This window comes from Marmota flaviventris, chromosome 11 (genome assembly GCF_047511675.1).
Source record: "Marmota flaviventris isolate mMarFla1 chromosome 11, mMarFla1.hap1, whole genome shotgun sequence".
Taxonomy (NCBI): Eukaryota; Metazoa; Chordata; class Mammalia; order Rodentia; family Sciuridae; genus Marmota; species Marmota flaviventris.
This window is the reverse complement of record NC_092508.1, coordinates 15,981,364-16,006,521: the sequence shown is the minus strand read 5'-3', so window position 1 is coordinate 16,006,521 and position 25,158 is coordinate 15,981,364. Positions and strand designations below refer to the sequence as shown.

At 39.5% G+C, this 25,158-nt stretch overlaps 1 non-coding gene across 1 annotated transcript; it reads left to right on the top strand.

Annotated features, from left to right (window-relative positions):
• Positions 1–23,843: 23,843 nt before the first annotated feature.
• LOC114098005 (U6 spliceosomal RNA) lies at positions 23,844–23,951 on the top strand. The gene has a single exon (XR_003583667.1). It is a non-coding gene; the product is annotated as a U6 spliceosomal RNA (small nuclear RNA).
• The last annotated feature ends 1,207 nt before the right edge of the window (positions 23,952–25,158 follow it).

Sequence of the window (25,158 nt, the reverse complement as noted above, 5' to 3'; positions counted from 1 at the left end):
AGGGAGTGAAGGAAGGGAAGGGGTTACAGGGTAAGAAGGATAGTAGAATGAATCAAACATTATGATCCTCTGTGCACATGTGACTGCACAACAGGTGACTCTACACATATACAACCAGAATGAAAAGTGATATCCTATTTATGTATAATATATCAATGTGCCTTCTACTGTCATGCAAAACTAAGTGGAATGAAAAAAAAAAAAAAAAGAAGGATACATTACCAGAACAAAATATAGCAGGTACACTGACTGCCATATAGCTGTTCTTTGGCAGGTGATGGATACGTCAAAACAAATACTTCAAGTCTGAATATGATTTCATTTGTGAAATAAAAATTTATGTTTTTCAACATAAGAGTGATCAGTGCTCTGTCTACTAAAATAATTCAATGAACATTAAAAGAGGGAAGATAAGTTTTATCTTAGCCACTGAGATAGCTAAGGCACCCCAAATACCTTAGGATTTCTTTCAATTTCTGTGTTCTTGAATGTCTCATATTGGGGAAGATGAATGCCCCAGGAGCCTAATTCAGAGTTTGTGGTCAGTTGATCTTAAATCAGTGCCTTTCTTTTGACAAAAGAGACGATCTCAAACTTCCACTTTAATCTCAATGTGTCTGAGTTTAAGAGATAACACCATGGGCCCCCCAAACACAGAGGGAAGATGAAGCAGATGACGTCATTGCAGAGTCACTGGCCAACTGGGTGTGCAGCTTTCAGCTCTCCATTTTAAAGGGTGGCTCATCAGGAAACACCACTTGCAGTTTTGTCTTCTGTCCCAGGTGAACTTTCTGTGTGTGGGTGAGCCTCTTGCACAGTCTCTACAGGGTGACAACCAAATGGGTGAAATCTGAAAAACTTAATCTTCTAGAAGTTTCCTGCTATATGTGATATTGGACTTTAATTTAATATACAGATGTTGGTATAGATATTACTAAGAAGAAATATTCCAAGAGGATCAATCTAAGGTCAGGAGAGACTCCCTAAAGATGTAGCCAAATTAGAAAAAAAATAATTGAAAAATATCAGGATTAACTGTATGTACTTTCCTAGTAAACTAGCATACGTGTAGAAATTACCAATAGTACTCAGCTAGATCTACCATATGTTATTTCTGTTTAGTGTCATTCTTCCTCATTAATCAGGTTCAACCCTGATTGTTGGGAAACATGGCAGGAAGTGGTATTTTTAGAATGCGTGGATAGTTTGATTATAGATGGTCTGGGACCACATTTCTAAAGTAGCCATCAGCTTTGATATTTGCGCAGTTCAAAAGTGAACACCTACAACAGGATTTCTCTTCTATTACTACCTAAAGTTCAGCTACATTCTTTTTTATTTCAGTCCTGCTGCCCTGAGAGGGTATGAGGCAGAATAGGGGCCTCCGTAACACCTCCTCCTTCTCTCAAAGAATCCATGGGAATTGAAGGCTTACACTTGGATGACGGTAGACTCAAGAATCTAATTGTTTCCAATATACACAGGTACAAAGGAGTTCCCTTGGGCAAAACAACACTGTGTTCTGATCCCATGAGAAATTCAGATATGCTCCTTGATTTCTTTGAAGAATCTGACTGAAACCAGATTATAGGAAAGACGAGGGCAGCACTGCGAGTGACCTCACCTCAAGGTGGGAGTCTCTACGGGAGCCAGACACATGGAGACAGAAGGACCATGGGAAGAGGAAACAAAAGTGCTCCTGATACAGGGCGTAGCTGCTCCACGATCCCACCTGGCCTAGCCACTTTGGCAGCCTGTGCCTGTGCCTCATGGGATGAGGAGGCCACATCAGCAGCCACTGTCCTATAAGCACCAGCAGTGAGTCTCCCAGACGTTGGACATAATAGCAGCAGCTGCAAGGTGAGCAGAGGTTAGTCCTGTCTCCATGTTGCAGGCTCACAGCACCATCTGGGATCATGCCACATGGATACCACAGCCCCGTGGACAGCTTAATGAGCGAGTCCATAAGTAAACCTGGGACACCTCACAAATAGGAAAGGGAATCAGGAAAGGTCTGAAAGCCCATGAAAGTTGGACATGAATGGTCAGTGTAGCCCATTCATACTCCCAGATAGAGAAGGCTTGTCAGCTGAGTTCTGTTTCTTCCTGTGAGTTATCACATAAAGCCTCTCAACAATGGAGATGCTGAAGATTTAACTCCTCTGAGTGACAACCTTCTAATGCTTAAGGTTCTTTTTGTGAGTCTTCTCCTGTTCATGCCTCAGAGATGGAAGGGCTGATTTTTTTTTTTTCAGGATATGCTGGAATTTAAGATGAAAACACACATGCATCTTCCAGGTTCAGTATTACCTGGCAGACCCCTTCATTACCTCAGTGCCCATTCGTGATCGGACTTGCCCTACCCCTGTAGCAAGGCTGGGCAGAGCCAGGAGCTACGGTGTTTAAGTTTGTTGAATATTAGTGCAGATTTCACCATGGAGACCCAGCCCTAGCCTTTCCATAATCAGGCTTTGGTAGACAGAACCTCCATGGATTTTGTCCAGTGCTTAATTTCAAAATCCATTTAGCATCTTTCCAAGGTGTTTTCAACGTGAATGAACTGAGATTTCTTTTAAATATAGCTTCAGCTTTGGAAATGTTTAAGATAAAATTTGTCATAACAGAAATGAAGCACTGGTTGCGATAGATGTTCTGGCCAAGGACTGGCACACATTTTTCTGCAAAGAGCCAGATAGTGAATATTTTTGGCTTCGTAGGCTAAACAGTCTCTGTCACAACTACTTAAACATGCCACAGTACTATGAAAGCAGCCATAAATAATACATAGATAAATGGGTGTTGCTATGTTCCAATAAAACTTTATTTACAAAACAGGCAGATGGCCCCCAGGTTGTCGTTTATTTATTTTCATGCTAGGCTCTTATATTCTGCCACTCATTTCTTTATTTTGCTTAGTTGCGTGGAGTTTTTAACAATGGTAGCTGTTGTTGAAATGAAAGTTACTTCATGAGAAGAAAAACATGGATTTCAGAAAATGGGGTTGCAACCGTTAGAAGTGGGAAATGCCTCTCTTTGTATAAGAAGATCAGATTGCTGAACAAGCAAGAAATATAAGTATTTTATCTAAAAAATTCCTCTCTGTTTGAGACAAAATCTCAAATGAGAAAATAAATACACCAATAAACTCTTAATGTCGGGATATTAAAGGAAGGTCTGGTAAAGTTCTAGCCTAATTATAAAACCATACACATACACACAGTGAAAAGAGTGATACTTTCAGAAACAATAAAAGAATTGCTTTATTGTGTGGACTGATGAATATTTGAAATGCACAGCTACATAAAGTCACATGTGCCCACGATAGCGACAAAGCTGTGTCTCCTGATTGCTGATTAAGCCCATAAGTTCCAGAGGATGATAGGCAGAAAGAGCCAAAGCCAGAAAGAAAAACAAAACAAAACAAGAGAAAAATGGAACTTGCCTTACTTTGCTGTGGTCTCCGTCTGTGACAATCACCATCAAAGCTATAAAATTTGGACAGAAAACTTTCCTGTTAAGGACAGTGGTTTTTCATTAGCAAAATACGTCCAAAGATAACATGCTGATTTAAACTTTAAACTTTCCTCAAGAAATAACTTTTATGGTCTTGTATTTTGGTAAAACTTCTTTACAAGCAGTAAATGTACAAGTAGGAACATGTTGGTTTCCTGTAGTTTCTATGGAAAACACAAATTCCTCATATGATTATTCATTTTGTACCTCAGAAGACTAGTCTCATTCAAATTTGAAAAACAAAATGATAAATTCAGAGCGGCTTACCTGGTGGGTATTCAGTAGATTCCGCAACTTCTTTGTGCATCTGTAAAGAAATTCCTTTAGCATCATTCTTGGTTTCCCCCCACTTTGGGGGGTTTTTAGTTGGTTTTGGTAAACTGTACTTATGATTTAAGTAAATAGTAATTTGTGTCAGTTATTCTTTTCTGCCCATGCTTCTTGCCTCACTTTTAAAATTTAATTTTCAAATTAACATTCAGTCAAATTGATTTTCTGATGTAGAGTTTTATTTAACACATATGTAGATTTATGAAACTACTACAACAGTGAGAAGAGAGATCTGTCACCCCAAACTGTCATTTGTAGTCCCCAAGTCTCCACCTCCCCCACTGGCAACCTCGGATCTCTTCTCTATCCTTAGAGTTTCGTCTCCTCAGACTTGTCATTTAGATAGAAGTACACAGTATTTTAGCTCTTTACACTGCCTTCCTTCACTTGGCATTCTGTTTTTTGAGATCTGAAAGGCTTTCTAATTGGTCTGTAATGCTGTCTCACCATCTTCCCTAAAATAATAAAATAGTTTTGCTTTCCATTTTGCCTTTCTAGGTTTCTATTTATACTTTTACTACAAATCTACAAATTCTATCTCCTAACTCCTAATTCTTCTCTAAGAGCTGAAGAATCTGTACTCTGAAAAAGATTATGCTCACTCGTTCAACATCTCTTTTTTCTTCCTCCTGTTAATCAGAGATATGATTCCTATGTCTAGAGGAACAGACTCATTTGATTAGGTCCTACTGTGGACTGGTTGAGTCACCGAGTTTAAAACAACACCCTCCTTTGCCAGGGACCAGCCATGTCGATTCAGGGGTAAATGGAATTTTTCAGGAGAAGAGCTGGATTATTTCCACAAGGTAACATACCTATGAATTATAGTGCATATGTAGGCTTGCCTTCAAAAGGAGATTTTTAACAGCCTATCTCAAAACGCATGGACAATCTACACTAGAATGGCATAATGTAAGTAGCAGAACTTGGAAAACAAACTTACATTTGCATATCTAATTCTTGAGCTGAACCTTCTGTGGGCTAACTAACAATGGTAACAAAAGGGTATATGAAGGGATTTTCCTGCAAGGATTCATTCTGAAAATTTCCAGGGCCCAGGGAGTGGAGAGAGTGAATGCTGAGGGACTAGCCAGAAAGCAATAAACCTTGCTCTGGATCCAGTCCCTCCTGATCCGTCCTCTGATGGTGATCCTGGAGGAAGTCTAGGAATGGACACAAGCATGAAGGGAAAGAGATGTGTGGAATGACAGGCACTGGAATGACAAGAATGACAGCAATGGTGTGAGAATGTGCAGGGGAGGCTGTCATGAAATCATTTGCATTTTTTTCACTGGAGGTTTTCAAGATTAAAGATGGTGGGAAATTAAAAGTGGTTTTTAAGAGGGATAATTTGACAGCATTATATAGGATTACTTGGAAAGGGTAAAAAGGAACTAGTTGGGAGTCTCTTGAAATAAACTTGCTCTAGAATCCGAATGTGGACTCCACCTTTGAGTCTCCTGTGCAGCTGGCCCCGGACTCCTCTCTGGTTCTTTCTGTGGCAGTTCCACTTTCCTACCTCAGCCAGCACCTTGGGGCTTCTAGGCTGGGTTGCTCTTGGTTCCAAATTTCCTACTTATTCTCTCCTTAAGAAGGTTTAAACAATTATCTCATCTAGATACCGCACATCCTGGTAACATTTAGATAGGAAAGGGCAGTGACTTAAAAAAGATTTTCTCGAGAATATTTTCAGTATAAACATTGCTTCACAGATTGTTATTTTCCATGAAAAGAGAAATTCAAGTACAGAGTTATATGAGTCAGTGGACCCTCAACCCCTTCTCACTGCTGGGAAGGCAGGTGCTGGTGCCGTGATACACCCCAACAGGGCCCTAAAGCCCTTGGATGGACCAAGTGCCTTTCCCAGAGCTACATTTTCTTGATAGATTTGAAGAAAGGGAGCTATTATAATCTAGACATTCCTAGGGTTTGGGCCCACAGAAGGTCATCATCAAAGCCCATGAAAAGGACTAGACTTGAAATTCCTGAATTTAGCACAGGGCTTTTCTATGCAAAGTTTCTTCATGTGAACAGAGCTTTCTAAATGGAGCTCAATATCATCATATTGGATTAACATTATTTTTACTCCCCCATTTTCTTCCTTGCTGTAAAAAAACAATTAAAATGAGCAATAAAAAGAAAAAGGCCTTTGGAAGAGAAAACTAGTATCAGATTAGATGTAGATCAGATTAAAATAGCTGCACAAGTCTTGTCTTGGGGAGGCAACCTTGTGTCCAAGCCACATGATGAGGCACTGTGTGGTGTGTGCACAGGGGAACCCCATGGTAGTCATGTTAGATGATGCAGAGTCTCCACGTATTTAGAGTTCAGAGGGAAATGTTACAAAACAAAGAATTCTGCTTGGCTGTCAGGGTCAATTTTTCATTCACTCTTATTTTCTACCTCTAAGTAGTTAGAAATAAAACAAAGGACAGAAGCAAAACGGGGGCAAATTTCGAAGGATCTTATCTTCACTAGTCACTGATGGATTGCACATACTTGGTTAACAGTTTAATTAAAAAAAATTTTTTTTAAAGTTTGATCATGTTCATGCCACCACTTTTAAGTCTTGCTTGGCAGTAAGAACCAACCTCACCCATTCAATGACTCCATCAATCAATAACTCAACCTTTGTACATTTTCTGAATGATTTTGCTCATCCAAACATTTTTTTTTTAAATCAACAAATTGAAACCAGTGTATTAGCAACCAGTAAGCAATGTTAGCTTGCTTGGTCTTTTAAATTATCAGAATGTTGTCTAGGGATATAGCTCAGTGGTTGAGCTCTTGGCTAGCATACATAAATCTCCAGCACCAAAAAGAAAAAAAAAGAATATGAAACTAATCTCATCCTTTTGGAGGTTGGATTACAGACTTCACCTTTTTAAAAATAAAACGATGTAAGATAAATGAGTAAGATACCATAATAAGGAATACATTATACACATCCGCAGTTCATCTCTCCATCTAAAACGGATATCTCGGGCAGTGCTCACACTGAAGATAACCTAACCAATACCAGACTGACTTGACCAGTTCACATGGTTAGTGATATCTAGTTTTCCTACTTACCAGGGAGTATGTTTTTAATTGGCCACATTTTTTAAAAGCTTCTACAGGATCAGTTCTATCATCTTCAGTGTTATGGCTACAAGATTGGGGAAAAAAAGGCTCCTTTTAAGAAAATCACATTATTTTTCATTATGCTTCCATTGTTAAAAACTGAGTTTAAATTTCAGAACAGTTCCAAATAATTAAATCACCTCCCCTTTCCTTCATCTTATTTGTCTCATATAATCATGTCTGCATATAATTCATCAAAAAGATTATGAAACCTAACCCTGGGAGAAGCCAGGGCAACTATACTTTTGCAAATATTTCTAGCTCTTTCTGAGGCTCTGTGTGTAGACTTCCCATTTTCATTTGTGCTGAGTTTCAATGTACCTGGATGACCAGATTCTAAAAGATGCATTAGACAGAGATGGCTTCTGAATCGGCAGCTTACCTGATACCCAACCTTCAGCAGAACACCTCTTTTATCACAGTGTCTATTTCCATACATGTTGAGGGGAGAGGGAGATGACTTTACTAGGCTGTCTTTTGCTGTTACCTGTCATTAGTCAACATTAGCAAGCTCAACAAACAAATCCTAGCAGTTTCATGACTCTTCTCTCACTGGTGCTCCAGCTCCCAGAATTTGAAAACAATTTCCAAGCATAGTTTCTCACCCATTGAATGGCTTCCCAGATGAAAGTCCACCCTTAGTTCCTGAAGGTTGTGGGATTCCCCATTTTTCTTCCCCTTTTCCCCATTGCATATCCTAGCTGGGTGGCCCATGCTACTTCACATAAGGTTAATTAGCTACTGTTTGTCCGTTTCCATCCCCTCTGCTTCTAATGTCTGTCTTGTGTACTCTGTGCATAATTTATCATCTACCTCTGCTCCTTGTTACCACAGAGTGAGTCCCTCTGGTAAAGTTTCAGCCAATTTTTAAGTCATTTTTCTTTATTTTGGCACACTGAACAAATATTTGTTGAATAATAACTGAAATTGGTGAGGAATAACGAAACTATAGGCTCGTGGACAGGCATGGCTTCCACTTAACTTTACTGTGAATTTTACCAGTTTATGTTATTAGCTGCTATTTCATTCTAATAATAGTTATACAGAAAGATAATACAGGATTTACTTCCACCTGCAATGAATGACTGCTAAAATTGGGCCAAACTTCTATCTTCTCACACTACAATTCTTTTTGTTAATCCATGACTAAATATCTGCCCCTTCCCCACTGCCCCAGAATTACAAAAAAACATATGGACAAAAATTGCGGGACCCATTATTCTGAGTCTTGAGTTACTAGAAGTTTTAATGCCCATGAACTAGCAGCCAATTGTGATCCTACACATCCTTCCAGGGAACCTCAGCTGCAGCCTTGGAATTCAAACACAAGTGGAAGTGGGAAGTTGGCTTGTCTCAGTATCAATAAACTTGTCTTTATAATGAAAGACAAGTCTTGTTTGCCAGATCTATAAGGAAAACATATCTGTTTTGTGTACCGCAGAACATGGGTGCATGGACAGTGTCTGAGTGAAGGCAGAGGCCCTCTGTACCGGAAAGAAAGGCCTTGCAGGATCGAAGGGCTGCCTGATCTTACCAAGAGCACACAGATGCTTGCTTGCCTGCCTGCCTTGCAGAGATTAACTGTTTTGTATCCTCTTGTGATTGTCCTTTTAAAGCTGGTCCTGAAATCTGTTTAAGCTTTCCCAGTCACATTTCTGGGGATTGATACCAAAAGGAGACACAGATTTGGGGTTTATACAAAGCAGGAAACGACCATAATTTTCCATGTGATTTTTTTTTTTTTTTACAGAAAGACATCTGACCCTGGGTAAGTTCATTTATAAGTGAAATCTTGAGGTTTATTTATGTTTGTCAGTTCCTTAAAGAAAGAAGAGAGGAGAGAGAGGGTAGTCAATTTCCTTTTCAGCACAAAATTTTGTAAAGACATTCTAAAATGGTACAAAAGGAGTTACATCAAAAAAGGATATCTGTATCTCTATACTACCTGGGTAAACTGAGTTGGCTAGTATAAGAAAATAATTTAATTAGGAAAGGAACTGGGAAATTACATTAAGATAGTGATGCTAATATAAAAATTAAGGTGAAAAAATGTCAATCACACAGATGCATTTTTCTGCTCATGAGGTATAGCATTTTCTTGTTTCCCTTTTGTGATGTGGAGAGCTGACAGGAGCTAACTGGAAAGGACTGACGCCGTTGGGAGTGAGAGCCTATGCAATAGCAATGGATGCTTTTTCTTTTGCCCTCTTTGTTTACACACTCTGTTCTTTAAAATTCAGCTCTTGTGTATTTCATCTCTCTTATTGGAGGCATGAAAAGCAAACATCAGGTCCCTGAAATTCAGACAGCAATCATCTGGATGTCCTATCATGCTAAAGAAAGTGCTCTAGGTGGCTGGTGTAGCAGAGTGTGATGGTGTCAGGAGAGACCTTGGAAGCAAAAGGGACAAATTTCATTCCAGGCTCAGGCATTCCTCTTTGGTTGAATAAGGGAAAATTTTTTTTTAACTGAAAAATGGGGATAATAATTCTCATCTCAAAGGGCCATTGGGAAGACTAAAGGAAAGTTAATCTAGTCACTTGTGAGCTGATACGTGCTACCTGGCATGTGCTTCTTTCAGGCCCTGTATTTGGCGATAGTGGCGCAACACGCACTGTGTGTTATTTTAGATACGAACAAGCAGAGATCCTGCCAGCTATTGTTAGGAGGAAAACAGAGGGGGTTTGTTCCATTAGTCATGAAAAAAATAAGAACTGTCATTCCCAGAAGGTGACTGAGAGAAGTGACAAGAATACAGTAAATACAGTGTTGCCTGAAATAGGAGCCATCATAATAAGAAGAGTTTGTTAATTTTCTTTACCTTATTTTTGCTCCTCTTCCATAGTGAAGATCCAAGTTATATTTCAGGGTAAAGTTTGGAATCTGATGTGCAAAAAGAACAAAAGAATGGTGATATTCTGACTAACTGGAAAAAATTCTTACGCTCCATAAACACTAGGCTCTGGGATATGTTCATTTTGTGGTATGACAATAAATCACATTGCGATATTTCTTGCCCCATGATAAAGCATGTTTTAAAGCATTCTAATTGACAAATAGCTTACATATGTTAGAGTACACAGACCATAAGTGAGTAACTGAGTGTGTTATTACAAATTGAAGACACCCTTGTAATTTGTGTTTAAATATAGATCATTATCAACTCCACAGAAAGCCCCCTGTGCTCTGCCATTTGATTATCTTCTCCATTTTGTTGTTGTTTCTAAAAACACCAAACCCTCAACAAAATTGGAATAACACAACACCTTTACAAGTTTTGGGTGAATTTAGCCAGTTTTAATATTTGGCTGCATTTGCTAGCTGGTGTCTATTCCTGCTCTCTCAATGGTTTAACCACTTTGAAAAGCATCATAACACCACAATCCTCGAAATGTGGTGTCTCTCTTAAGAGCAGATATTCTCCAATACAATCATTCTCCTATATAAACATTATCACAGTAAATTAAGCATTAATTCCATAACATTGTCTAATATCAAGTCCATATTCAAGTTTTCCAAGTGTTCTCCTTTGTAGTTTTCTGTCCATCCAGGATGGATGTTTCTGTCTTACTTCCAGTTATTATGTCTCTGTAGCCTTCGTTGTTGTGAAACACTCTCACCATCATTTTCACCTTCAGGACTTTGGAAACACAAGCAAATTGTCTTATAGACTGCCCTAGAGCTGAGTTCTGATGTTGGGTCTTGTGGCTTTTTTGGTTTATCCTCGTTGGCTATGTATCTATACCTGAGGGGGCTCACCTCAGATATCATATGCAAGATCACTCATGGGAGCTGTGAAAAAATGAATTCAGAGCCTCTTACTCAAAAATCATGGAAATACTGCAGTTTAAGATACTAAAACAGAAAGCTTTTACCTTTGAAATATCATGTTATCACTATAAAGTATCATATGGGTAATATTGGTAAATAAATTTCCATACAAACTTAAAAACTGCAAAACAAATTGACATCATGTTATACATGATAATAAACCTAATACTTTATTATTAATAAATGCACAATAACTTGATTGATCATAATGTTTCTCTGGTCTATTTTCCAGTAAGTCAATCAAATTTATACCTTTAGCAACTTCATTTTCAATCAGTATAATTGAAAGCAATTGCTTTTGACAAAGGAAAGATCACAAATGATTTTTCATAATTCTTAACTTTGAGAAGGATCTTTCTACTGCAATTATAACCAGAGCTAAGAGAGTACACTATAGACTATGACAATATTGGGAGATATTTCAACATTTTGAAATATATTAATTTTGATACATGTAGAACTGCAGATTCTTGAGAAATAATTTTACTAGAAAGATTCAACTCTTCATACAAATCAAATTTGTGTTAGTCTGAATTTAATTATAAGTGTAAGTTTATACCATGGCATTTTATGTTTCCTCTGGCAGTTTTTCTTAATTTGTAAGGCCATTAAAGAAACTAAAAGGGAAGTCAAAATTTGCATTTTCCACATGCCTGTTTATTTACTGTATCACTGCATCTTCACACAAGGAAGCATTAATCTTAAAATTGTTTTCTTGTTAATAGTTGGTTCATCCAAAGCTTCATTTGAACACGTTGTCCATTGAATGGGATGATCCTTAAGTTTAATTTTTATTTCTAAACCTGTGCATATTAGATTTTCAATGGTGCTGTGGTTTCAAACCCAGACAGTCTAAACTCTGAAGAATTTTAATAACTTAGTCAATTCAGGCTGCTGTAAAAAAGCACCTTAGATGGGTGTTTTATAAGCAACAGAAGTTTCTTTTGCACAGTAGTGAAGGCTGGAGATCTAAGATCAGGGCACCATAATGGTAGCATTCAGGGGAGGGTTCTCTTCCCCATACAGATTTCTCTTTGTAGGCTCAAATAGCAGACAGTGGATGAGAAGAGCTTTCTAGGGCCTATATTATAAAGGCAATGATCTCATACACAGGTATCTATTCCCATAACCCAATCACTTCTCAAAGGTATCATCTCCAAATACCATCACGTTGAGGATCACAATTTCCATATGTAAATTTTGGGAAGACATAAACATTGTCTTTTGTACATTCATTACTTTTATAAGATTTATTGTTTCAGTGTGTTTGTGTATACTCTTTTTTTGTAGTAGTTTGCCAAGAACATTTTCTGCTTGGATATCAGTAGTTCTTCTCCTTGACATGGAAGATCACAATGCCTGACTTCTGTTGCTTCTTGTATCCAAGGGGTCTCCATCTACACTAGGCCTACACATGTGCCCTGAGTAGCCAGGCCAGTGGCTGAGCTTGTGAGCCACCCACTACCACCTTTTCCATGTCCAAAATACCTCCTATCAGGCAATCTATGAACAATAGAAGTTTCTCTCTCACAGTTCTATAGACTATAAAGTCCAGGATGAAAGTATGGCAGATTGGATATAAGGCGGGAGTCACTCTATTTTCAGGGTGGAGCCTTGCTGCTCTGTCCTCCGGAGGGGGCAAACATGGTGTCCCCACATGGTAGAAGGGATAGCACGGCACAAAGGACTAACTAGTTTCCTAGAGGCCTCTTATGTAAGGCACGAATCCCTGCATGAGAGCTCTGCCTTGTGATCTTATTGCCGTCTTACGGCCCTACCTCTTAATACTATCACCTAGGGGTTTAAGGTCCAGTGTGTGAATTTTGGCGAGACATGTACACGCAAAACCACAGTAGGCTAATATCCAAAGTATAGAAGACGTTCAAGCAACTGAGTATTAAGAAAACAAGTAACCCCATTTTTTTAAAATGGGCAAATGACCTAAATAGATATTTTTCAAAAGACACACAAAGGCTAATAGGTATATGAAAAGGTGTCCAAGGTCACAAATCATCATGGAAATAAAACCAAAACTATAATGAGATATCGCCCCACACCTGTTGAAATGGGATACACACACACACACACACACACACACACACACACACACACACATACTATCTTTCTACTTTGAAAAATACATATTAACAAGCAACCAAAGCATATAAGTAGGTTAGATTTGGCCTGTGTGTTCTTGGGTTTTAACTCTTCCTCAAGGAAATTGTGTAAATTAAAGGATCAATTGTGAGCTGAAACTTTAATGTTTAAAATTTGATTAGAAAGCTAAGGCAGTGTATATGCCTATAATTCCAGCTACTTGGGAGACTTGAAACTGTTCCCAAGTTTAAGGCCAGCCTGGGAAACTTAGACCCTATATCAAAATTTAAAAATTATAAAGGGCTGGGGATATAGCTCAGAAGTAGAGCACCTCTGGGTTTAATCCCAAGCACCACACACACACACCAAAAAAAAAAAAAAATTGACTAGAAAATTGGGTCAGAGATATAATTCAAATAAAGCTCAAACCAGGGGAAGTTAAACTGCATTACTTTTTTTTTTGGTAAAACTTATTAATTTCCCCTGGACTCTAGGAAGAAGTAAAAATTATGATAGCAAATGCACAGGTACGTTCAGGGTTGCATTATCAAATTAAAAGGAAAACACATCAGAAATTAGGTAAAAGAATTTTCCACTATAGACATGAGACAAAACAGAGATAGAATGTCTTGGCCTAATTTTCATCTGAAATGCAAAGTACTTCTTTCCCATTAAGCCATCTTTCTCCTTCTTCTTTTTTCTCACCCCAGGCTCAAACTTCCCTTCAGCACAAATACTGTACAATTGGCAGTGCAGACTCAATATTCAACAGCCATAATTAAGATAGCTAGAAAGCAATGATGGTAGATTTTTCATAAAGTGAAAAACTACCGCTGAATTCATTTTACTTAGCAGCAATTAAAACACATTTGTGAATTTATAAATATTTTGTAACGTGGTTCTACAAGTGTTTCTAATTTGAGCAATGACAGGTGCTTGTTGTTTAAAATAAATAGTAATCCTGGGGTCTTTTACTTAGGATTCAAGATGTGTCACTGAAGAGGGCTAAATTGAACGCCAGCTAAATTTTCTTCAGAAACAAGATCTAATATGCCCTGCTTGGTGAACTCTGACATGTGTCAGAGTAGCGGTGGGAAGAAGTGCCTACTATGTACCAGGTGCTATTACACCTACTGGCATTTAATCTTCAAAAAATTTTGAGACTTTGGCCTTAGTAGCCAAATGTTATGGATGAGGAATCTGAGCTGGAGAGAGTAAATGATGTATCCAAGATCATTTTGCCAGGAAGCAGTAGAGATAGAGTTTGAATGCAAACCCTAAGATTTTCCATTTTGTGGTCACTGGTGAGGACTCTCTCCTTTTGCCAATGGTGGCTCAGCTGAACACCTGCAGGAGCTGCCAGTGGAGCATCACCCCTTTTACCTGCAGCCTAGGAAGAGGGTTTCAAGTGAAGAGTGATCCAGATGTCTTCTTGTGTTCATTTTTAGGAAACAATCGCAAGATTAACTTCTAAGCTCTGAAATCAAACTGTTAGCGTTCAAATCCTGCTGCTGCTTCTTCATAGTTCATGACCTTGGGCAAGCTCCTTGGCTGCCTAAAGTCTGTTTCCCCCCTTTATAAAATGAGGATGCTAATAGCACTTACCCCATAGGACTGCAGTGAGAATAAAATTACATAATGCATATAATTTAACAAGTGCATAATTTTGCACAATGTGGAAATGCAAAAAAAAATCTTGGGTAAGGCTGAGGATGTGACTCCGTGGTAGAGCACTTGCCTAGTATGCATAAGACCCTGGGTCCCATTCCCCACACTGCAAGGAGAAATAAAAAAGTATCATTCTGAAGTTTAATTTAAAAGGGCCATTGGGAGTATTTTCTACTCCCAAATATCCTGTCTACCCAAAATACAGACCTCAAGCCACAACAGAACAAATTCTGTCCCTTTAGTCCTTCCTTTCCTTTCCAAGATATCCCATATATTTTTGGGTACCATTCTGTTTGTCAGATTATACACCACATTACAAGAGATACACCTCAAAATAATGTTTTACCAGCCATCTGGGCATCCCATAGCCAGTCAAATTGACACAAAGTTTACCCCTGTAAGTGAGGTTTCCAACATCTGCAAGGCCATTCTCTCTACACCAAATTCTGTTTTATTCTACTATGTTTGCTTATTTGACTTTCAGTCTGCTTAGACTCTGTGCTCTGTCTTTCCCATCCTTGGGTATTTGGTGAAGTGCTGGTTCTCACCCTAACCTGCTGTCACAGGCTCCTATCTCTGCAAAATGTTCCTCTACTCGGGGCGCATTTCTGAGAATCCTCGTGCTGAGCCACCTTGCAGAAACAGGGCCCGCTAGTGTTTTGGGGACACACCTGCCTCTCTCTTTGGGTACCGTGTTGTCCCCACTGTGATCTCTTCCAGACCCTGCTGGAACATAGTATCTGGAGTGAGCAGTAACTCTGTGAACAAATGGGGAAGAATCTTCCTCTCCCTGTTTGCATTTTGCTTTGTTCTAAGGTTTCCCAAAGAATAGTGGAGAGCCAATTGGGGGGAAACGGCTTGTTCCACTCCAGGCAGAGTCAAGAAAATGGGACAGATCAGAGGAGAATTTCAATGAAATAAAACCAACTAGAAGTCAGTCTGCTTTTTACTCACAATGCTCCAGCAAATGGACGACAATAGTAAACATCTTTAGTTGATCTAATTATTTATTTATTTATTTTGTATTGGGGATTTGACCCAGAGATACTTAACATTGAGCCACATCCCCAACCCTTTTTATTTTTTATTTTGAGACAGGGTCTCACTGAGTGGCTTAGGGCCTCTCTGAGATGCTGAGGCTGGCTTTGAACTCATGATCCTCCTGTCTCAGGCTCCCAAGCTGCTGGGATTGCAAGCATGTACTACTGCACCCAGCTAGTTGATCTAATTTCTTAACAATGCTGTAGTTCTTGTTGAGCTTTCAATGACAGCACTAAGGACAAAAATAATAGTACCAATATAGATCTCCAATTATGGAGCTTTGTTATTTATCCTTTAAGACACATGGCACACTACATAGAGTTAATTCAGAGAACTCTTAGTTGAGCATTCAGTTTGCAAACACACAGGCTCAGCTACAATTTCCTTTGAAGAGCAAAGGATGGTTTGGAGTCAGTCCAGCTCATTTGGGTATAGTTTATGTTTGTGTATCCAATCCCCTGGATCCTACATATTCCTGCATGTAAGCAGCAGATTTGCAATAATGATGGCTTGTTTGTTAGTTGAGAGATGAAGAGACAAAATCTGAGTTCCTTCACCTCTTGTGATTCTGTGTGATTTCTTGGTGGTTTGGAGTCTGAAATTTGAAAACAGCAAAGCATAGTGCAAGTTTTTTAGAATGTTCATTAAGTGCAACTTTAAGTTGGTACATTATTTTACTGAATTTCAATATCATGAAATTGAAATGTATTCTTTTTATATGGCTTTTAAAATAATGAATCAAGAAAATAGTGATTATAATTATTATATTATTACTACTAAAAATAGTAGAGCAGGGAAGGTGAAAATTGTCAAGCAATTCACTCTATTGCAGACATGAGGTATCAGAACAAGGGGTGCTCTCTGAGCCACAGAGAATGAATTTGCAGATGTTGGAAACCCCAGTTATAAGGGTAAACTTTATATGTTAACTTGACTGGCTATAGGATGCTCAGATGGCTTGTAAAACATTATTTTGAGGTGTGTCTGTGAGATTGGCATTTGAGTCAGTGGCCTGAATAATGACCACTCTTGTGGATGATGGTGGGCATCATTCAATCCATGGAGGGTTCCCACAGAACACAAAGGTAGAGGAAGGGGGAATTCTCTGTCTCTTCTTGACCTGGGACATCCATCTCCTCCTGACCCTAAATGTCAGGGCTTCTGGTTCTCAGGCCTTCTGACTAATACATCAAGATCCAGACCAGAGAAAATAAAGTCTAAACTGGAGAACCAAGGATAAAACCCTTGCTTCTCAATCAAACTTGTTCTGCTTCCCACCTTTCTCCATTCCCAAGGTCTTTCAAACTCTTGTGCAAAGATTCCCAAGAAGCCTGCCCTGCTGGTTCTCCCACATTCCTAGCTCCTAGGCACAGGGCCATTCACACTGCATAGAGTCAAGCTGGGACCCTGCACCTTTGTACAGTCTAGTCCAGTATTGAGTCCAAACAAGACAGAGATGTAATGAATGTTAAGTGACAAACGAAAGAATGAAATTAAACCATGGTAACAAGATGGTATTTCATCTGATCTGTTTTCCTCTTGACTAAGTGAGGGAAGGAAAAGAAGCAGGATGGATGTGAATGGAAGTCAAGGCAGGGTTTAGTAGGCTGCTGCTTAGACTGGGGAACTGGGCTCACTTCTTCACCCTGCCAGGCTGAGCAGGAACGGACTATTTTGTTCACATGCTGTTACTTCCAGTGTTGAAGCTGAGCAGTAGAGAGTCCCTTTATTGTTGCTGTTTCCATAGCACTTCAGGTTTGATGCTTTGCAACCATTAATTATTTATTCCTCTAGGCACTCAGGAGAGATGGCTCAGACTAGGAAACACACGGAGCAAGATCGAGTGCCTTGCCAGCCTGGGAGCACTTCAGGGGGAACGAGGACGACGGGCCTCACCGTTTCCACTCCTGTGCTGGGTCCCCAGGGCCCTTTCATCCGCCTTTTCTGAAAAGGTGAAGCAGTGCTGCCTGGCTTCCCGAAGCCGTCAAAGACTGGAATCACTCACTTGTGCTTCATCATAATTGAAGACCTTCAGGAAAATGACTTTAGCCTTTTGAAAGCACTTTAAGGTGAGAAAAGAAAAAAGAAGCATTTGCATTTCCAATGCAGAGTCTTGACTCAGTTTTTGCATCCTTATGAAGTGGTGACCAGGGATGAGGCAAGATTTTACAGAACCCACCATTCTGAATCCTGAGGGTATTTGGTATTTGGATCTCTCCTGCAACAGGGCAGGCAGTTAGTACTCCACAAACGAGATTGAAATAGGACTTCCAGAGTCTCCGGAGACTCCCACAGTAGGCCTGGCCTCCCTGTCTCTTGCAATGCTAAAGCCACCTTGGGGGATTTGGGGAGGCCCACGAAACTCCATGTGCTACTGGACACATAGGGCCAGGGCCATAGCCACAGCCACTTCATCCCTACAAACTAACCTAGAAAATTCCCAAAGAAAGGCTACACACAAAATTTATGATGTACCTTCATCTAAAAAGCCATGACAGCTACTCTGATCTCACTTGATATCTGGGTTTGCCATAGCTGCTTACAGCTTATAAATTTCCACCTTCCCGTTTTTCCTTGGGCTTTTATTCTTCTGAGATCTCCTTGTCTGACCCAGTCTCCCCTGACTACCCTGCCTCCTGACACTTCCACTCTTCCATGTGAAATTCAGTTTATTAATAACAAATTATTTATTTTTATGGTCCTGGGGATTAAACCCAGGGCCTCAAACATGATAGGTACCCGCTCTACCACTGAACTATGTCCCCAGTCTTTTTCAAATTTTATTTTGAGACAAGGTCTTACTACATGGCCCAGGTTGGTCTTGAACTTGTGACCCTCCTGCCTTAGACTCCTGAGTAGCTAGGATTAAGATGTGTACCACTATGCCATGTTTAGCCAAATTCTGTAACCCCAACATTTTCTCCAGGTAGGTCTGGTTCCCTCTTGCTCTAACTGAAATCTGGCCATGGTCTGAAGTATGAGTGCCCCCATATCCCTCATCAGCAATAATGATATTTTTCTACCTCTCCCAGATATCCTAGGGCCTGGACCTGAGGTGGCTTCTTTCTTGCCCCACTTAGCCACCTCTGCGATTTCTCATCTTGCCTTCCTCACACACAGGCTTCCCTGGGACATGTCTATCAGGGAGCACCATTTGCTCTCCCATTCCAATTAAGCCTCCTTCTTTGCTGAAAATATTAGGACCCAGATCATTGCATTTCTTGCCAAGATGAATCCCGTCCTATCATTACCATTGATAACTTCAACTCTAGCAAATAATTCCATCTCCATAGCCTCTCACTTCCATCACCTTTCCTTTAGTTCACCTTAGGCATTAACTCTCATGGTCTTAACAACCAAGATCTCATGATGACTCAGAACTCTATTATTTCCATTATCTTGATTTAAAGCCCCGTACACTTTGACCAAAAACTCTATCTTTCCAGGTCGCATACCTTAACACTACTCCCATTCCAACAATTCTTTGATCTTCATTTGGGCTTTCATTCTATTGATTTTAACACATCTATCATTCTTCCTAGTCTTCACATATCCCTCATCTTATGTTCTGAGGATCACACAGTTTTGTGGCTCAGGAATTGGAAGGAACTAGATATTTCTGGCTCATAGTCTCTCTCATGCAATCATAATCAAGATGTCAGCAAGGGATGCAATCATCTGAAGGCATGTCTAGAACTGGAGGCTCTGCTTCCAAGTGGCTCAACCACATGGGTGTTGGCAGGAGTCTTTAGTTCATCACCATGTGGACCTTTCCATGATTGTGCTTAAATGTCTTCACAAAATGGCACTTTCTCCAGGGTAAATATCCAAGAATAAGGGCAAATAGGAAATTACAGAGTCTTTCTTTCTTTCTTTCTTTTTTTAAACAGAGAGTGAGAGAGAGAGAGAGAGAGAGAGAGAGAGAGAATTTTTTAATATTTATTTTTTTTAGTTTTCGGCGGACACAACATCCTTGTTTGTATGTGGTGCTGAGGATCGAACCCGGGCCGCACGCATGCCAGGCAAGCGCGCTACCGCTTGAGCCACATCCCCAGCCCAAATTACAGAGTCTTTCATAATCTAATCTCATAAGCCTCCCACCACCACATCTGCCCTATAGTTGTTTATGAATAAGAATGTTTCAGTCAATGATAGATTACTATATAATGGTGGTCCTGTTAATATTATAATTTTGAGTAATGTTATAGTTATTTTATTTTATGTGAGTACAGCAAGTCTATGATGTTTACACAATGATGAAATCACCCAAGGATGCATTTATCAGAATATATCCTCATCATTAAGTGATTCATGACTATATTCTGTTTGTTAGAAAGCAAGTCGCTAAATTTCATCTATACTTAAAAGGAGAAGTAGGTACCACCATTTGAAAAGAAGAGTGTTGAGGAGTTTGTCTACATATTTTAGAATCACTGCACCATTTTATAAATGAAGAAATAGACCTTTTTATTTCATAAATGAAGTCAGATAACTTGCCTGTGATCACACAATCTCAAATGTGAAAGAATTTTTTTCTTGCTCATATAATGTTGCAATCAAGAAATGCTTCTCCAACTAGCAACTCAAAGACCCACTGGGCTTCCATATTGTGGCTCTGTGACCTTTAATAGGTGGCTTCCAAGGTTGACATTTTTGTGGGCATCAAACTCTGGAAGGTAAAAGAATATGGAGAATCAAACATAGGAAGCTTTATGGGCAAGTCTGATGTACAAAATAACATTATTTTCATTCAAATTCCATTGGTTACAAATCAGTCATGTGAACACACCTGCTGGGAACACTGGAAATATGGTCTAGCTATGTGATTAAGAAAAGGAAGCCATATTTGGTGAGAATTTAGCAGTTTCTGCAAATCCCATGCCCATCCTTGTAACCACTATGATTATAAATAGAAAATGTACATGTATATGGCTGGTTGGGAAATGGTGTCAGATGGAGGAGCAGGTAGAACAATAACTATTTTCACAAATAGAATTTTTGTGGAATTTTAGAATAAATCTGCAAAACCATGTTGCATACATTCAGATTGTTTCCATATTGTTATCATTTTTATTGTTTTTTCACTTGCTCCTTATTGGCTACAGACTGTTAGCCAGAGGTCTCTTGTTTGTTCACTGAAGCTACCACTGGATACACATATCCACTCCACTGTGTGTCTAAAGATAATTTTCTAGGCCATCCCGGAGATAAGCATGTAGCTGCAGGCCAAATATATTATTTCATCATCATAGCATAGATACAAGATTCAGTCAGAGCTTTATTTTAGAATTATCTAGAAGGTGGGTTCAATTTCCCACTTCATTTATGAAACAAAAATGTGCAAAGCCTGTGGAGACAAGTTAATCTGTGCCAGTCTCTTGTTTGTTTAGGAGTGGAACACCTCTCCAATACTCCTCCAGGAATTTCTTAGGACCCCAGCGGTAGTAGCATCCAGTGTAGGAGCACCTTGCTGTTCTCAGCAGCAAGTACACACTCTTCCACTGTTTCACCATCTTGCCAACACTCCTTTCTGGCTACAGACTGTAAGCAAGAGGCCTCTCTTCAAACCATGTTTGACTCTGCTCTTTCATCTCCATAGGTGGCTACTCTGGACCGTGAGAGTACCAAAGACTAGTTATGATCTACGGCACTCATGACTTTGCTGGTATTTTATTTTCTAGCTTTGCTACTTTTGGTAGATAATAATGTTGTTGAGGGAGTATATTACTTGTCCCTTGCCCTATGACAAGAGATAATATTCTTACCCATCCCCCATCCTATCCACACGACTTGCCTTGACCTCTTGCTGGATAAAATGTACCTCTCTACCCCTTGTTCAACCACTAATTTGTTTTCATGAGTATAATATGAGTTTCTATGACACATGTGGTGATTTGAAATACACATACACGCTTCAGCTTGGCTTATCACTTTCCTACTTTTGCCATGAGAAGAACATACCTCATGTAATGTCTGGTTCAAGAAGAGACAGAAACGTGAGATATACAAACACATGGGAGCAGGGGAAGGAAGACCCGTCTCAGTACCTGTCCTGCACTCAGCCCTCAGCGTCTGCCTGGCCTTACTGAAGGTCTCCTGCCTCTAGTAAGGAAGCAAGGGCTTCATCTGCAAAGCTAAGCCAGACAGCTCTATCCCAGATCAGCAAAGGCTCAGCTAACCTACAGGGGGCAGGAGAAAGAAAAGAAGGCTTATTGCTCTATAGTCTCCATTTAAAGGTGGTTTGTATGCAGTTTGTATGTGACAGTTTAATCAAAATGAAGCAAGGACCCTAATTCAGTTTGAGACTTGTCTAAGATAGTTTGGTACATCTGAACCATAGTGGCCAGCCCACACTCCCCATTAGCTAATTATAAAATTTCTTCAAAATAGCATTTAGAGTGGCTATGGGTGTAGCCCAGTGGTAAAGCATGTGCTTAGCATGTGCAAGGCCCTACATTCAGACCCCAGCACTAAAAAGAAGAAAATAAAAAGGCATTTGAAGTAAGACTCAGTACAAATTTTCAATGCTTATGTAGACTCAACATTTCCTATTTTTCAGGGAGAGGTTTGCTGAGGTTTTCTCCATTTCACTGGGCTCTCACGAATCCGATATCTTTCACATAAGTGAACTTGCCCTCAGGGTTGGCCGTATCTTTGCTGGCAAGCATTTCACAAAGAAGGCATTTGTTTCAAAAATCAACATTTAATTTGGACAAATTTTAATAGTCACAGAGCTTGATGCTGATGAAAATATTTACTAGCAGCATTTCTGGTTTGGAACCATTTGTTTCTATTATTTTGACAGAAACAAAATTTGGTTGGTTGTTCGTTGGGATGTGAAATGGTTTTGTAAGCATTTCAGCTTGATGCCCAGGCAAGCAGTCACAATAATTCTTCTTCAAATAAATAGGAACCGCCATTTTTCTATTCATTACTTCAATAAGAAAAGTTCTACCAGTGAAAGGCTTTGCAAAATACTGCATCATAAAAACCTTGAAGTACATCGCAACAAAAGTTAGTACACTGTAAATATTTTTGCAAAAGATTTGGGCCGTCTTTTCTTTCTATAAATACTTGTCTGCATAGCAAGGGGAATGAAAAGTCAGAAGAAAAAAATTGTGTTGTCTCATTTCTACTTTGGAGCATCAAATATCATTGATTCAGCAGAACCACTTTGCATGCCTTATGAATTATACCTAAGGTGGAAAAGTGGAGAAGAATTTCATGAAAACATATCAAGCAACATAGAAGTGACTGCTGTAATTAAATCATTTTTTTTAATCATCAAAATTGAAAATAAGAGAAAACAACTTCTGAAGAAGCCGAGGGTCAATCAGCTAAATAAACTGAAGTCGTTCCGTCAACTGGCATTGATTAGATTTTAGCAGGATGGAATTGACTTTGCTCCAACTCCACCCACTTCACAAACTAATTAGGAAAGCATATCGGCAACATCTTCAATCAGCTAAGGAAGATAAGTGGGCTTCAAAGTCATCAACTATAAAACTCTGTCAAGAATAGCAATAGATTATCAAAAGAACTTCAGAGAGCTTTCAGAAAGTTACCCAATGTCAATCAGAGGAACAAAACCTCAAAGCCATGGGTTTTAATTTTTTTTTTGGGGGGGGGGGGCTTTTGGGATAGCAAGGCTGACTTATAAGAAAGAAAATCACACACCAACAAAGCATATGTTAGCATCCAGTGTTCTCACTCAACTTCCGTTCACCTAAGTCCCCATCCAGGAAGAGCAATAATGATGCTGGGGTCTCAAGGATTTGAAGGGGCATTGGACAAATTATTTAAAATATCTAGAAATGTATAAACTTGTACAGTCCTTAAATGGAGGAGAGAACTATTAGATTACTTCTTCAAGGAACACTGTCTGCAGATCAGTAAAAGATGGTACATTTATGAGTGTCTTGTTCTCTTTACCAACCAAAGTACCACAGAACATTTTCTTCATTTTTTGAATGGAGAAATGAATACAAGAATCACTTTGAGTTCACTTAATGGCACTTGAAATGCTTTTTTTTCTGTGTGTTTCTATTCCCAAAGTACTGGAAGTCTAATATCTTAATGACAGATACCTACCTACTCACTGTTGTGTTCTGATGAGAATCCTAAGTAACAGATCCAGGAAAACATGAAAACACTGATTTCCCCCTCCCCCTTTAAGTCTCATATTTTAAAAGAAGAAGGGCAGGGGAAGAAGGAGAAGAAGGAGAAGAGGAAAAGAAGAAGTGCTGGCTTTGGCAGCACACATACTAAAACTGGAACAATACAGAGAAGATTAGCATGGCCCCCTGCGCAAGGGTGACACAAAAATTCATGAAGCATTCTGTGTTTTTTTAGATGCACACATGTGTCAGCCCTACAAAAAGTAAGTAAAGCTAGAGGCTATAAAGGAAGGATTCTTGTGTGACAGTGCCTAATAATAATGATCACAAAGGACTCTAGAGTCGCAAATTTGTCCCGAGTTAATTTGAGTCTGATCTCATAGACCTACAAATCTTCCTAACCTCCTTCATTAAGAAACTCGATCTGTTTTTCACTGATAAGATCATGAGTTACCATCCCCATGGTTTTCAGAGACTGGCTAAAATATCAATTGTTTTTATGCTAATTGTTTACAAATAGCACTTTGCTGTCTTGTTTATTGCTGTCTTAGCATAAGTCCTGCCCTTTGTATGCCTTGTCCTGTCACCTGCCATCAGCCACTATGGACCTCTGGACTGCTCTGAAGCTGAATGCCCTTAACTATCCACATCCTACTTAGTAGAGAACAAGGACTTTGGGTTACTTCCCCCAACTTCACTTCCTTTCAGCAGAAAGCAGTTTGGACATGTCATTGCCCATTTTTCCATAGAAATGAAATGTAGAAATTGACAGTGGGAAAATGTAACAGTGTTCCATTTTAAATATAACCCTCGCTGCTCTGCCACCGAAACTTATTTTTAAAGTGGACATATTTGATTCTCTTCCTTTCTCCCCGCTCCTCCCTGATCTCTCCTTGTCCCTAATCTCAGGGGACACAGGATTACCTTTCTTCCCCATTTTAGCAGATTTGTCTGTCCTTGAGCACACACCCACCATAGGTGCTAAGTAATCCAGACTTTGGGAATGGTACCAGATCAGAAATGACTATCTCGCAAATTAACAAGTGAATTACAAGTCCAACCAAAACATGTGGAAGGTGGCCTTTAAATCACCTCTTTAAAAGCCTCCTGTTCCTGCTGATGGGCAAAATCACAGGCTCTGGGAGAGGAGTCTCCTGTGTTTCCCCTTTGCTAGCAAAGCAATAAACCTTCTTTTTCCTTTTTCTAGAAGAAGAAGAAGTGGGGTGGGGGGACAAAGGGAAAAGGAGAGAGAATGGACACAGGATGATACAGAAAGAGATCGTGGGTGTCCAGCATGATGTTAAGTTTTCATGTCCACCTCATCACCCTCCAGTGCTAGCACAATAGCCACTGCTTTCTCCTCTACCTGCACTCTCCCCCAAGTCTCTGATTGGGATGATGGTTGGTTTATAAGGGAGAAATTGTTTTAAACCTTAAA